The 16,006-nt window shown below is 41.6% G+C and overlaps 1 protein-coding gene across 1 annotated transcript in view; it reads left to right on the top strand.

Annotated features, from left to right (window-relative positions):
* The window catches only part of gal3st3 (galactose-3-O-sulfotransferase 3), a 41,772-nt gene that overhangs the window by 16,584 nt on the left and 9,182 nt on the right, over window positions 1-16,006 (top strand). The gene's annotated exons all lie outside the window — the stretch shown is intronic.

Below are 16,006 nucleotides of genomic sequence, written 5' to 3' on the forward strand. Positions count from 1 at the left end.
ATTAACCAGGGACCTCTTTTCTATCAGTATGATAAACTGTGTGATCCGCCGGCTTCACAAATAATCAACAAGCCAGACACCCAATTAAACCCATTTGACCCAATCATAATTGGGTTTGAATAAGGAAGGCGCCTTCCCCGGCGCTTTTTAATTGCGTGCAGGGATTTTCACTATAATGTTATTTTGATCTAGTATGTATTGATTGTTCCTATTGTTGCTTGCATGCTGATTATTGGCTCATTAGTCCATGTTATGCAAGGATGAAAGTTTAGCATCGGGGTAGTGGTATCCAACTGCAAGATCAGATTTTGTCTATATAATGTTGTTTTCCTGCATTTTCCTTTTTTAGTTTTGCTGTGTGGATAATACAGTTTTATGTGCAAACTACTACAACAAACAATGAAAACATTAGTTGCGTAATGTGTATAGTGCTACTTTACTTAAACTTTTAAAGTTGCACACTTCTACTTCACTGGCCTCCCTGACCAGATGAATTTTTAGGTAGGGCAGGTGAAATCCATGAAAAAAAATTCCTACTCATGACAACGTCTACATGAACAAAATTCAGGGATGTTTACCTGTGTGCTTCCTAGGTCTAGATTTCCTGTGCTTTCCAGTGTTCCCTGGATTCGTTTTGGGCTTGTAAATGTCGTCAACCTTCACCAGTAAAGACGCCACACAACACTTTATGAAGAGTGCTGATATATGCTGAGATTTCAGACTGCGAACACTTTGACTCTGATTCCATTTTGTTGATTATTCCCTGCTCTCCCCAGGGAAGCAAAGAAATCCTCATTATAAAAAAAGCATTTAAAAAATATTTCAGATGTTCATCACAGCATCTTGGGACAATTAGGCAGAGCAAAACTGATGTGACACAGTGGATAAACATTGGGTACTTTCATTACTACATGCCATCTTATTTGCTTATGCTCTATTATACCTGGGTTAACTAGCTGAGTTTTGGCATTGAAACTGAAGCAAGTGCCAATCATTTAGCTCTGACAATTACAAGCCAACTGAGGGTAAATGTCATTAGTTTTTTGCATTAAATCAAACAAATACATATTATATATATCACAACAATGGCTTTAGTGGCGTGTTGGGGGACTGAAAGTCATCAAACATCTGTATAAAATTTCACGAGAGACTGATAGTAGTAAAGATTCTGCTGGCATGGCTAAAAAAACCCACTGTAACTTGTGCAGCTGCTTAATATTAGTGTTTTGATGTGGAAATGGTGAAGATTTTTTCTCTGTAAGAGAAAATCCATTTCATGTTGAAGTACCTTTCAGTAACCGAACAAACAGAGAAGAGCAGGCCTTGGGCAGGAATGAACAATAAAGACGTTTCTACGTATTTTAGCAGGCCTCTACACTACAGGCCGCTTCCCTCTGAAAAATAAAAAAAGCAATTTAGATCATACACACTCGAAAGGCTGCTGTTTTTTGTCTGGGTGAGCAATAAGTGTCTATGTACATGCCTACAGTCCAATCCAGTGGGGCATGATGTATTTGTGTGTTTGTGTGTGTATGTTCAGGGGGAAACGCTCTTCCAAAATATCACTCCTTCCTCTTTCTGCATTCATATTCTGCTCAGGGAACTCAATGTGCCTTTTGCAACTCAGCTGTTCATTTACATAAGACACAGCCTTCTACTTTGCCAAATTAATTTGATGTTCTGAGGGAAAAGCCAGAAAGCATCTTCACAGGATGGAGCCGCAGCTTCCTGTTGGCCAGACTGGCCCTACCTGAGAAGTTCACGTGCGCTAAGCTTGCACAGTTTGTTTTGCTGCTGCTACAGAACTGCAATTGTAGGATTTACATAAAGCCCCCTGTGCCGCTGCTCTGTCTTTAAGCCCGGCACCAATTACTAGTGAGAGAGCAGAGTGATCCAGCAGGTTCGTTTGGACAAGAGCCTATTTTATATTCTTGGTTTACTGGATGACAGTTTATTCTGCTGCAGTGTGCCACTTTTTTTTCCCTCTACTCACTAAAGATGAAAGAGAGAGCTCCACTTCATCAGCATGACAAACAAGCAAGATTTGTGAATCTAAAACACACCAGCTTCTCTCATAATTACTATATATTTTCAGCAGAAATCCTTTACCAAATCCCTCAACTGGAGTATTTCAAACTGAAGAGCTTCGACTGTGCCAGCACCAGAGCAGAAAACCGAAAGAGCTGCCTGCACACTGCAATTAAGTTGAGACGCTGTCACAATAGGAGACAGAAGGAACATTAAAGACTCCTCTGCGCCGCAGTGGAATGTGTACAAGCTTGTTTAAAAAGCTTGTTGGCTTTTATCAGTGAGTTGCAAATGCTCCTGAAGTGGACAGACAGATGAGGTGGCCTTTGGTAATTAGTAAAAAGGAAAGTGTGTGGATTAAATCCAGAGCAGCCTAGAAGGCAGTGGGCAATCATTTTGTTTATGATGCAGATCAATTAAAGATGGGAGTATCAAGCCATGTTAAGATGCATACATGAACTTTAAAGCGACCACTTATGCAGTCGAATTTTGGCTGTGAGCCGCAACTAGCCTGCATATTTTAAATACATTAGAGCTTTCTAAAGTGGTGATGCAGTAGGAAAAAAATGAGCTGTTAGCTGAAAACTTGGCGTATCTCAGCAGAGTGTGCAATGTGTTCTTAAAAAATGAGGAAAGTGAACAAGTGAAGGACAAAAGAAGCTTCAGGCCTAAAAAACTATCTACAGCAGATGAACAGTATCTGAAAGTTAAGAAACAGGAAAAAAAAATCCAGCAAAGTCCTGACACAGGACCTGAAAGATGCATCTGGACCTTCATCTGATCTACTGTTCACTGAAGCCTCATCAGAAATGGTCTCAGTGGCTGTGGAGTCAGCTTCAAGTGGCCATTCAAGGAACTGCAGTTTTAGCAACCATTGCATCACTGCTTGAACTTCATGAACCCTTAAGTCTTAAAATTTTTAGGGCTGTGTTATACCATGTTGTAATGTGTTGTCTGATAAGAGTGGAAGACAAAGGCGTTCACAGTTGTTCTGAATGTTTCCTCAAGTGCAGAAGGGGAAAAAAAAAAAAAAAAGATCATCACAAAAGCTGCAAGATGTGCCATTATTGGTTTTTCAACATCCCGGTATGTTTCTGATGCCTGAAAGGTGTGGATGGAAAAGATAGGTGCAGAAAGGTTTCTGAGCCCTCTGAAAGCACCTTGGATAAAGCATACTGGAAGCTTCAGTAGTGTGTGTGTGTGTGTGTGTGTGTGTGTGTGTGTGTGTGTGTGTGTGTGTGTGTGTGTGTGTGTGTGTGTGTGTGTGTGTGTGTGTGTGTTTTTAAATAAAAAAGCTCTACTTGCTGCCGCTGTATTGTAGCGGTGAAAAGCTTTCTTCAGCCTTTGCCACTGTAATTCAGATGCTATCTCAAATCTGTTGTTGAGGCAAAAGGCAACACATTTCAGTGTGTGGATTAGGCCATAGATGATGTCTATACAAGAAGAAAAAAAAACAAAACAAAACAGAAGATGTGCCTGTCATTTGACTTTGCTGAAGGGAACATTGTGCTGCTGATGTTCTGTCTCTCTCTCGTTCTTTCCCTGGATTTGGCTTAAGGCTTTTGTTAGTAAGAAATGATCTAAAAGGCTTTCATCAACACGCACACGAGTACAAGGCCTGATGTTGATTCTGCCCGCTCATTTGGTCTAAGGCCTCTTTCATTTTCTCCTGACATGTTCTCTGGTTGTCTTTTGTCAAATCTCATCTTTCTCCCTTGCTGCCCCCCCGCCTCTCATCCTCCTGTCTCAGTCTCCCTGTCCTTCACTCACCCCACATTGCCCCCCCCCCCCCCCCCCACTCTCTTATCACTCTCTCTGGGGGGTCATTTGGGCCAAGATAAAGCCTGTATGTGTGGGTCCACGGGGAGTCTACCCTGCAGACAAGTAATGATCCAGACACGCTCTTAGGCGCAGTCATGCACAAACGCACGCACACAAAGGCAAGCAAACACCGCTGTGCGCTCACACAGACACACACCTACACATTACCTTACATGTTACAGTGTAATTCTGTCTTTATGTGTCTCTAACAGTTCCAGAAACAGGGTGGGGCACATTGTGAAAAAGCACTGTAGGGACACTGGCAAGAGAGCCCTCACTTCCTTTACTGTAAAGATAAAGGGCTGGAACATGGAGAGATGGGGAGAGGAAAAGCCCAGCAGAGGGGAGGCATGGAGGAGGACAAGGGTGGGTCAGTGAGGTGCAGCAAAGATTAAAGTAATGAGAATAGGAGAGAAGAGACTGTGGGGAGAGAGTGATAAAAGAAATAGTCTTTGGACAGGTGCAGATAGAAGCTGTGATCCTCTTCGGCTCAAGGCCTCCCCCCCAACAAAATAAGAAGTGTTTGATTTGCGCAGATTTAGCGCGGTGTTTATTGACTGACTCGTGTTGAGCCCCACCCTCCAAGTTCAGAGGGATTAACACTGCTTATCTCGTAACTAACAACGAATCTGACCTTTTAGCAAAATTCATAACAGGCAGCAGCTACTGTGAGCTTTTCAATCAACGGAACGGACGCCTGCACGAGTAAATTAAATTAATTTAGCGATTTCACTGGTTCGTATCTGCAGCGAGGAATGCAAATACATGATCCTGGTAGAAAAATCAAGGATTAAAGAGTAGTCAGATGTGAAGACACGGAGAGTCACCGAGGCTCCTGAAAGCTACCTCAGAGGCAGTTTTTTTAACCTCTGATGTGACAGTTTCGGGAAAGAAACAGTAAAACAGCAGCATGCATATTTAAAAATGTATTTTAATGCACATGTTTTACTGACCAAAGCTGGACCAGGTTTGGAAGCCTCCTATGTCAACACTGAAATAAAGTGCTTATCTGTCTCACAGTGCTATGTTTTAACTTCACAAAACTGTCAGTCATGCCCACTTTATGCAGCAGTATGTAGGGCTGTAGTTTACTCTTTCCCTTTCTTTCATTTTTCTTCCAGCTACTTCCATTATTTTTTATGTGCAGTGTAACACCGCGCCTTCCCCCGTTTTTTGCTTTGCTTTTAAGACCTTAAACTGATCTTAGTTTTTTGCTTAATGCTACAATCCTCTAAGTATGTGTACATTTTGATATCAATTATAATGGGGCAGCTGTGACTGCGGAGGTGGGGGGGTGGGGGTTCAATCCTTTTGGACGAGACACCAAACCCCAAATTACACTCAGTGCATCAATCAGTGTCACTGAATGCATGCGTGAGAGCTAGAAAGCACTTGAAGGTGTAGACTAAAGTGCTGTAATGAATACCTATTTCCCATTTTCCAACCAAAATGTAAGGAAATCAGGTGTGGCTTTTGCATGGTGATATATAGATATCAGTGTCAGGTAAAACAGAAATGAAAAAAAGTTGCTAAAAATGAAATAATTGTAATGGATGCAAATGCCTCTGTGAAGAAATTTCATACAGAAATGACAAAATTATCACATTTGTACATCTCACTCATTAGAAGAGAAAAGACATAAAGGACGATGCTGATCTCAAATCTCGTTCTAGTGCTTTTAATTCTGTCATAGTCTCATCACTGGTTGTACGCTGATACATCAAAAGGCACCTTTATCTTGCTGTCACTGGAGTGCATGACTTCCCAATATTGCCTTAAAGCACCCGTCTAACCCGAGTATGAAATGGGTTTAAAAATATCTCTGCTCTTGGAGATCTTTAGCTTCGCTCGGCGGCATTAAGTGAAAGGGTGGAGCAGTGGAGGCGTGGGCGAAGAGGTACAACTGTAGAAAATAACTTCAAGCTCAGATTGATTTTGAGGATTTCAGAGATAAGGGATCAGACATTAGCAAACAGCCTTCCTGGAAAATGAATGATTTCTTAGATTGTCCTGAAGCCTCTGAGGATTTCTGAGAACTTGATTAATACAGTAGCTCCGAATGGCATGCTTCATATTTTAAACAACAGTCTAAGCATTTCAGTGTCCTGCTCTCGAGTAAATCCCTTTGATCGTGAACAAAAAAAAAATCTTTGTCCTTAAGCAGCTGCAGATATTAATGGCAAGACACATGTCTGCATCAGGCTGCAGCTGTCAGCACAGCTTCGACTCCACTGCCGCTCATCCAAATATTGATTCATTCTTGTCCGACAAGGGCACCCCATGACATTCTACAATTTGAAAACAAAGTCAAACCTAAGTCACTGTACCTTGTAAACAAAAAATAATAATCAGATGTGATACTTATTGATTCCTGCAGGGCAGAAAATTGCTGGACTGTGTTGGGAGGTCAGATTGAAAGGCCAGGAACCCAAGGACTTTTCACCACCACAGGGGTTTCAGTACAAACCCTATTGATACACTATGTTCGTAAAAATATTCACTCGTCTGCCTTCACATGCTTATGGACTTGAATGACATCCCTCTAAAGAGTTTAATATGATCTGAGGCCACTCTTCTGGGAAGGCTTTCCACAAGGTTTAGGAGTGTTTATGAGAATTTTTGACCATTTGTGAGGTCAGACACTGATGTTGGATGAGAAGGCCTGGCTCACAGTTTCTGCTCTATTTCATCCCAAACGTGTTCTGTCAGGTTAAGGTCAGGACTCTGTGCAGGCCAGTCAAGTTGTTTCACACCAAACTCACTCATCCATGTCTTCATGGACCTTGCTTTGTGCACTGGTGTGCAGTCATGTTGGAACAGTAAGGGGCCATCCCCAAACTGTTCCCACAAAGTTGGGAGCATCAAATTGTCCAAAATGTATCTTAGTATGCTGAAGCATTAAAAGTTCCTTTCACTGGAACTAAGGGGCTGAGCCCAACTCCTGAAAAACAACCCCACACCATAATCCCCCCTCCACCAAACTTTACACTTGGAACAATGCAGTCAGACAAGTACTGTTCTCCTGGGAACCTCCAAACTCGTAAATCGGATTGCCAGATGGAGAATGAAACCCATTCCATTAAGCTCTCTATTAGCTCCTGAGAGCGACCTATTCTATAGGTGCTTGGTTTTACACACCTGTGGCCATGGAAGTGATTGGAACATCTGAATTTATTGATTTCAATGGGTGAGTGAAAACTTTTGTCAGCATAGTTATCTAGTCTTGGAGGTTCATGCAGTGGCCAGCATCTGATTGAAAACAATGTTTTTTAGCTCTTCAATTTTAATTTCATGATTTCAGCTTCTGTCAGTTTATAAAAAAGATGATCTAGAGAGGATGCTTTGTTAATTTTCACAATGGTGATCTCATCTTGTATTATAAATCCAGCAGACAGCTTTTCTTTACAGTTGGGAGCTTACACCTCTTCCTATGAGCTCAAACTGTTGCACAGATTAGTTTGGTTCAAGCAAGATGAGGAAAAGAGAGCCTTTGGTCCCCAAGTTCTGTCTAGAGGAAGTAAAAACTTTAATGGAAGGATTATTAGCAGTTGCCTGCTCCTTTTTTTTTTCTCCATTGCTCTCTCTGTGCTGGTCTCCTGAGGCCCAGAAGTCTGCTGCACTTAGAGGTGGGTGGGCAAAAACACCCCCTGGTCTGTGTTTAAGTCTGAACCAGACAAACCTGTGTCTTCTCCCACTAACTTCATCTCATTTTTGTTATATTTATTCCAAGTTCAAGTTCAATAAATGCATGATGTTTCTTGTGTTAAATAATGGCAATGGACCAAGAAAAAAAATCATTGTTATAATTTTATCATTGTCAAGCAGCACTGATAGTTTTTTTTAATTTTTTTTTATCTTGCAGTACACACACTGTGATAAAAATTCTCAGTTCGAGTTACTTATCTGTTTTACTGGCCCAGAGCATTATTCAGCAGATGGCACTTTATCACTGTTTTTTATGAAATGACCCTTTGACCCAGGTTTGCCGTTATGGTCACTGCAGCTCTCATTACCAATGCGAATGAAGCTTGAGATTGCCACTGGAACACGTGGCTCTTACACCAGGATCACTGGCTTGCTAGCTTCTTAAAATTTTCCACATGCAGTAGCTGTTGAAGGGCAATGCCAGCGTAACCTTTGATCGAGTGTGTGTGTATCTGCTCAGTTGTTTGATGCTTTTCCCCCCTGCAAACGTCATTCTGTTACTGGTGGCTGGGGCGGGAATGGCTGCACATGTGAGTGTGTGTTTCAGAAAGAAGTGGGGTGGCAAAGTTGATGCATGCTCACCGGCCACTGCATTATGGGCCCATTGTACCCACCAAAAGCGACATCACATCCGCTGGCAGTTTTGACTTCTTCTCTGCCCATATCAGCGCTAATGTGGAGGTTTAGAGTGAGTGGCAGTATCTATTGATCAGAAGAATACTGCATGAATACTTGCACCTTCAGTGCTGGTATAAAGGATGTGGTACTGTAGCAGTGTCTCTGTTGTTGGTGCGTGTGTGTGTATGTGTGTGTGTGTGTGTGTGTGTACTGTCATGCTAGATTCATGGCAAATGTTGTGTGTACCCTCATGTCTTATGCTGCTGGGCAATCATGTTGGCAGACTGATATGGTGCTTTTCAGGTCTCTTCGTGTCAACTGATGAGCTCTTCAGGGAAGATGATATGATAGAAGACAGGTAGCTCCTTAATAATAAAAAAGTTGTGTTTCTCTCTTTAGGTGAGGTGATACTGTAAGTGATTGTGTGCTCGTCCCATTTTAAACTTCCAGCTTAACTGTAAAATAACTGCAAGTGGTAGTGGAAATATATACTGTATATATTTCAGCTGCTTGTTGTATCTGTTGAACAGGATCTCAGAGATTAGAGATCAGACATTAGCAAACAGCCTTCCTGGAAAATGAATGATTTCTTAGATTGTCCAAAAGCCTCTGAGGATGTCTGAGAAATTGATTAGTACAGTAGCTCCAAATAGTAGTCTTAGCATTTCAGTGTCCTGCTCTTTTATTTTTGTATTTTTAAATTTTAATACAGCCATTTTTTTTTCCCAGTAAAGGTTTTAATGGTGATCACCGGAACAAACGCTGCTGTTTTGGACACTAGACACCTGAGCTCACCGTCTCAGTAACAGCTCTGCCTCTTTGCGCTCTGCCGTGTGTGTGTGTGTGTGTGTGTGTGTGTGTGTGTGTGTGTGCGTGTGTGTGTGTGTGTGTGTGTGTGTGGAGGGACTCCATATTAAACTGTGACAGCATCATCATCACTGCTGCAGTTGTGTTATTAGTGTTTTTGTTGAAAAAACTGGGGGCTGCATTGGCTTAATGTTGTAATGCTTTTTATTCACATGCATGCTCATAGATACTTTTCTACTGCAGGTCTATTTTTAGTTGCAAATGTGGGTGAAACGCTCACGTTTACATGGTGAAAACTGAGTGCTACGGAGTCGTGGATTAAATTAAGATTATAAAAAATCTTTTTTATAATTGACTTATTCGAGTTACTCAATGAATTGTACTTTGAGCTAATATGAAGGCAACAGTAACTCATATAACAACTTGTTAGAAACCAAGATATGCAGAATGGCATTCCTGAGCAGCAGCAGAAGACCATACCTGGTGCCACTCCTGCCAGTTAAGAACAGGAAGATGAAGCTACACTTCACACAGGTTCAGCAAAACGGGACGACTGGAAAAACTTGGCCAGGTCTGCTGCAACATTTGGATGGTAGGGACAGAATTTGACATAAACAACATGAAAGCATGAATCCACCCTGCCTTGTATCAATGGTTTAAGCCAGTGTTTCTCAAACTGTGGGGCATGCCCCACTGGTAGGGCACAGGGTCATTACAGGTGGGTCGCAAATGACCTGGGAGAGAAATCATATGGAACAAATATTGAACATTAGATTAATTCTGATAGTGGAACAAGGAAACATTAGCAAGTACATTAGCACAGCAACTAGCGAAACACTCCACCGTCACCATCTGCTGTGTACATAGAGCCGTCGTGCCACTGCCGCCCCATCGCTTCGCCACCCGGACCTCACGTCACGTGGGGCATGAAAACATTACATCTGGCAAAGTGGGGCATGAAGGAAAAAGTTTGAGAACCACTGTTTTAAGCTGGTGGTGTAATGGTGTGGGGCATACTTTCTTGGCACACTTTGACCCCTTAGTTCCAAGAGAACTTTATTTAAAGTCCACAGCCTACCTGAGTATTGTTGCTGACCATGTCCATCCTCAACTGTCCATCCTCAACCTCAAATGGCCTCCACAGTCACCAGATCTCAATCCAGTAGAGCACCTTTGGGATGTGGTGGAACAGGAGATTTTCATCATGGATGAATCTGTGCCATGAAGAATGAAAGTAGCTCTGAATGCAAAATGGGTCCAACCTGGTACTAGCGAGGTGTACCTAATAAAGTGTCCAAAGCCACAGCAGCTGTGTGTAATGCTGTCGTTACAAAATCTCTGATGAATGTTTCCAGCACCTTGTTGAATCTGTGCTATGAAGAATTAAAGCAGTTCTGAAGTCAAAGGGCATCCAACTTAGTACTAGCAAAGTGTAACTAATATAGTGCTGGTGACTGGGTGTGACTGTGTTATATTGGCTGGTTAGGTGCACATAGGCAGATGATATGATGATGATACGCTATATGAGAAAATATAAATTATGCATGTGGGCAATCAAAGTCTAGACTGATGTGTGTGAGTTTATTTCTTTGAAACATTAAAGGGCTTTGCATAGAGCTGTAAAAGTCCCTTCATGGTCAGAGATCATCATATGGCATCAGTGCAGATGACAAGATTATAGAGTGTAGCAGCTGCTGTTGCCCTGGAGTGAGGAAGCTACTTATATACGCTCGTTAGATAGAAGTCAGCTTTGTATTTGTGTGTGTGGGTCGAAAGTCTGCAGTGAACATCTGTTTAAGTGTGCATGGGAGTTTGAGAGGGTTTTTTTTTTTCCTGCTACTGGATCAAGTAGTGGCTGTTGAGTGTTACTCTGTGTGTTAGCTTCTCTCTCTCTGCACGTATTATGTGCCTTTGAATTGTAATTCTCTTGTGTCGCTGCTGGATTTCTGCAGAGCCGGGGTACTCTGACACTCACCCCTGGGTTCACACATAGCGAAAGAAAATATAACTTTTTAAGAGCTTCTCCCCTTTTGTTTTCACTGATTCATGAAGAGTTGACATTTTGTAGATATTTTATTTTCACATAACAGCAGCAGAGATGTAAAAAGAAGACCTCTGGGGGAAATGGAGGTACACTCTCTGAAAGATAGACGAGACAACAGGAGAGAGTTTGAATCACCTGCAGGGAAAGTTTTAAAGAGATCTCATTCCCTGACTTATCGCCATCTCAGATCAAATTGTGTTTGCAGGAAAAACACATCTAGTGCTCACACATTAGCTCTAATCCAACATGTCCCGAAAACAAAAACAGTTTAAATATTGCAACAAAGCAAATGCAGCTTAATCTGAAATGCCAGTTTTTGGAAAGGCATTTCAGTGACTTCAACAATTAGTTAACCAAAACTTCGCAAATCAATGCTTTCATTTTAAAAATCAGATAAAAATTTTAAACTCAAGCTTTGTTGGCTTGGTTTGCGTTATCATACATTCAGCTTGAACATCACTCTGAGCCTGGGAGTCTTTCTCTACTAGCTTTGTGTTAGTATGTTGCATTTGGAGTTGCTTGGGATGGGGTGGTGTGTTCACAGCAGTGGGTAGTTGTTTCTGATCTTTCTGTCCTTCAAAATTTCAAGTTCTTTGCTACTTTCATCCTTTCTACGGCACAAAGTCAGGTAAGTTTAGAGTCACACTTGTAAGTTGGTAAAGTTGGCAAATTGGTCACTGCAGCTATTTGCAGTCGGTTGTTGGATGCAAAAAAATTCAATGAAATCACCACAATTAACTTTTATTGTGAGTGTGAGCAGTAAACTATCCATTTGCAATTACACGCAGTCGATTTGTGACAGTCTGCAAAAATCTCTAATCTGTTGCCATCTGTCGTCGATGTACACAGAAATTCACATTAAACAGAAATTCACCTGAACTACCTACATTCAGAGTTCAGGCAGAACAACATAGATTTGAAGCAGAAATTCCTTCATAGCAGTGACGTAATTGCTGTAGGATGGTGATTTAACTGCAAAATGACAGAGGCAGCCGGCAACCATGCCGTGAATAAAACTGGAATACAACCAATTGGCAACTTGTTGTGTCGAGTCTCTGATTACAGAGAGACTCACTGCACTGCTCATCAGCGCAGACTGACTCAGATCGATGACAATATGTTGGCAATCTGTGTGCATTTATAAATTAGACAGCAATTATTTGCAAACTTTTACCAATCTGTCTGAGAGTGACTGCAGTCAGTCTGAGTCAGACTGTTTGCAGACAGGTTGCCTCCCACCAGGTGACCTGTGTAGTGAAGTGGTTGCCCAGAGGTTGAGGGTGTCGCACACTCAACCTCAGGCAAACCAGTTGGTCACTTCAGCTGTTTGCAATCAGTTGTCAAATGGAAAAAATGTGAAACAATTCAGTGCAATCACTGGGCAATCAATCAGTTTTTTTCCTAGTTGCAAGGACATTGCCACCCTACTCTAGTGTGACTGAAGCATTAGCCCATTCTGTGGACAATTAAAGAAATTATGTGATACAAGTAATGTCATAATTGTAGTGTGATTTTTTTTTTTAATTTAAGAGCAATATTATGTCACATGAAATTATTACAAACAAATATAACGTCACACTGGTGTTAAAGGATTAGATAAGGCAGCAGCACTTCACTTCCTGTGAAGTTTTTTTTTTTACATTAATGATATGTCACCTCTTAAAAAGAAGGATCATTATCATATGATTAAATCAATACACAAATAAGAGTCTTCTGTCTGCCCACTTTTCTAAAATAGAGGGATCGGGTGTCTTATGCTTTTGTATCTGAAGAAATCATTAGAGAAACCTAATCAGACTTTTTTAATTAAAGAGGGCAGAGTGTTTATGCCGAAGGAGGATAAAGAGGAGGAAGATGATTACGAGGTGAAGCGGCGAGAGGGTGGCAGCGGCTGAGGGTGGATGAAGGGGAAGAGGTCGAGTCTGCCTGCTGAAAGCCACTTAAATCCCTTTCTTATTAACTCTCTGTGACACATGATCTTCCTCCATTCCCTCACGCACATGCACACTCACACACACACATCCACTCTCGCAGGGGTACGAACCTGCTCTTCTTACCGCAGGAAACAGCCCCTGCATCTCTACTGCATGGCTTCATTGTGTCTTATCACTGCCTTGCATCAGCCTTGATCTCATTACTCACTGAACCAGGATGGATCGGTCTGTGTTCCTGTGTTTCATTCAAAACAGGTATTCCATTGACATTTTCTTATGCAAATGACATCCACCCTTGAGGTGAAGAATCCAGTGTAACTAAATGTAATTAATCAGCCTGGAGAAAGTAACATTTCTTAGTATAGTGATGAAAATTTCATGCAGCTCCACTTCACGCAGGTGTTTCTTAAAGCAATGCAGACATGTTATTGTTAAACACACAGCTGGTTTTTGCTTCACTTTGTGTGGTCACAGAAACCATACAGAAATGAACCATGAAATAGACTGTGCGGCGCACTATGAAACAGCTATCTCTTTCTATGAAATCTTATGTTCTTGAATGAGACATTACTTCTTGATGAAGGAGTTTTCATTTAACTTTTCAAAATGCTGCATTATCTTTACTTCAGCATCTGGTTTGGTGTTACGGGACTCATCGGACCAGGCAGCAGTTTTCCAATCTTCTGTTGTCCAGTTTTGAGCCCATGTGCGTTTCCTGTTCTTAGCTGACAGGAGGTGCACCCAGTGTGGTCTTCTGCTGCTGTAGGCCGTCTGCTTCAAGGTTCGACATGTTCTGCTCTTCTGCATACCTTGGTTGTAATGAATGCTTATTTGAGTTGATGTTGCCTTCACATCAAGTCAAAGCCATTTTCCTCTGACATAAACAGGACATGTTCATCCAGAGAACTACCATGCATTAACAAACAGTTGAACGGGTGTACCTAATGAATTAGCGAGTGTATATAAACCGTGAGTTAACTAATTAACCCTTTAGATGGTGTAAATTAACTGTCTAGGATTGCACTTGCCGTCATTCCCAAGATTTGATATCCATGACTGGAAGTTTACTGGCTCAAGGTCGCCCTCTCTCAGAGGTAGTAGATAATACCTAGACTACTACAGGTGTTGGCATTCCTGAGGTGTGGTGTTGAGCACACCACTGTGTACAAATAGTATGTCTTAATATCCGCGTGTCTGCCATATGAACCTATGCGCACTGTACTTTTAAAGTACAGAGTATTTTTTTTTTTGTCTCTGCAACCTTAATATCATTGGTATGAAAGCATTTTAATCATACAGAAATAAACATTAGCAGCAGCCCTGCTGTGCAGCTGTGTGGATCGTACGTTCAACCAAACTGACACCTCTCCTAAATTAGAAATGCTCAGATGGGACTTAAGGCTGTAAAACAGGAATGTGAAATTATGAATGCGTAATTGAGAGAAAAAAAAAAAGATTGAAATAAATAGATTCAGTTGTGGTCAGATGGCTGTGTCATCAGGAGCTCAGAGTGCAAGCTGTACAAATCAAACTGTGTGTCTGCACAGTCTGTGTCAATTAGTATGAGAGCATCGGTTCCTGTTTGGTATCGGAGCAGGCTTAAGGCTTTGTGCATTTGTGTGCCCACACATTTGTGTTTACGCACATTCCTGCAAAGCACAGCCAACAGCTGTTCAAGCCTTTTAAAGCTGAAAAAGAGAGAGAATGTCAGTATACCCTCAGCTCATTCTGTCTTAATCTTCTAGAAATCAACATGAGGTCAGCTGTTTTTTCTTCACTGAAAGCTTAATTACTTTTTGGGATACATTTTGAGATATGATTTTGAATTCGCGGCTTACTGTTCTCCACCAATTGTGCCTCATTTGCACAATAAAAAAAAAAAAAATCTTGTTTTTATTTATGAGCTTTGGATTTCGAGCAAAAGCCCGACTCTGTTCTGTATCGCTGCATTTATTGTCTTTTTACAGCAATCCATTATCTGACAGCTTTATTGAGTGCTCGCTGGTTTTCTCTGCTCTATTTTGTTATGAATTTAATATTTGAGGTGTATTTGGATTCTTGATCAGTTAAAAAAAGCTAAATGAAGTCATCACTATGGGATGATTCATTAAAAGAAAAACATCTAACCATCTTTTAAATCTAAATAAAATGATGTTTGACCAGATGTAATGCTTCTTTTACTCCTACATTCAAAATCTGCATCTGTGCAGCAAACCTTTAATGATCGTGTTTACTTGAGTGGGTGGCAGCAGCTCTGCCACGGTCAGTTGTTTCTCCCACTGGGGCCGCTGATGCTTGAAATTGATGCACTCATGCTCCTTCACCAAATGGCATATGCAGTGTAAAATCCAGCTGCTGGGAGTAATGCGAGCTGGCGTTCTCCTCTGCTGGCATCCATACAGATGGTAACATCACAGTGTAATCAAGGAGAGAGACATCAGCTATTGTTATACAAGTGAGATGCTGCCGAGAGAGGCTTGGACTCCTTCCCGGGTTCCACTGCTGTCATAGCTTTTCAGCGGCGTGGGTCAAGTGTCACGGGGAGTTTCGGCTGCAGAGCGATCTCACCGTGAAGTGCAGTTTTTTTTTTTTTTTCACATGTGCATGCTGCTCATTTCTAACAAGATCTAATGTACGAGGCCATCTGCCCAGTGTGTCAGTAAATGTGACTATTACAGCTGTGGAAGGTAATGAAGGTATCGTTCACTGTGTTATTAATGAGTGACAAAAGCCAAGCCACATCACTCTCTCCTGCTAATGGATCCCGGCAGTTATTGAATAAATCATCCTCGCTGTGTCCGTCTCTTGCTCTTATTCGCTTTCTCTATTCCCTTTTCTTTTTGTCCTTTCACTTTTCATTACTGCTTCCTTTCATCATTTCTTTCTCTTAACCTTCCCTTCTTCTTTGTTCTCCTCTTGTCCCCCAATTTCGCGTCGCCCATTTTCTCCGTCATCCTCTCTCCACCTCATCTTCGTATTTGCTTTCTCATTACACCTCCATCTGCTCTCGTTCTCGTCACCCTCCGCCTCTATCTTTGCTTAAGTTCTC

The sequence above is a fragment of the Archocentrus centrarchus genome, chromosome 18 (assembly GCF_007364275.1).
Source record: "Archocentrus centrarchus isolate MPI-CPG fArcCen1 chromosome 18, fArcCen1, whole genome shotgun sequence".
Classification (NCBI taxonomy): domain Eukaryota; kingdom Metazoa; phylum Chordata; class Actinopteri; order Cichliformes; family Cichlidae; genus Archocentrus; species Archocentrus centrarchus.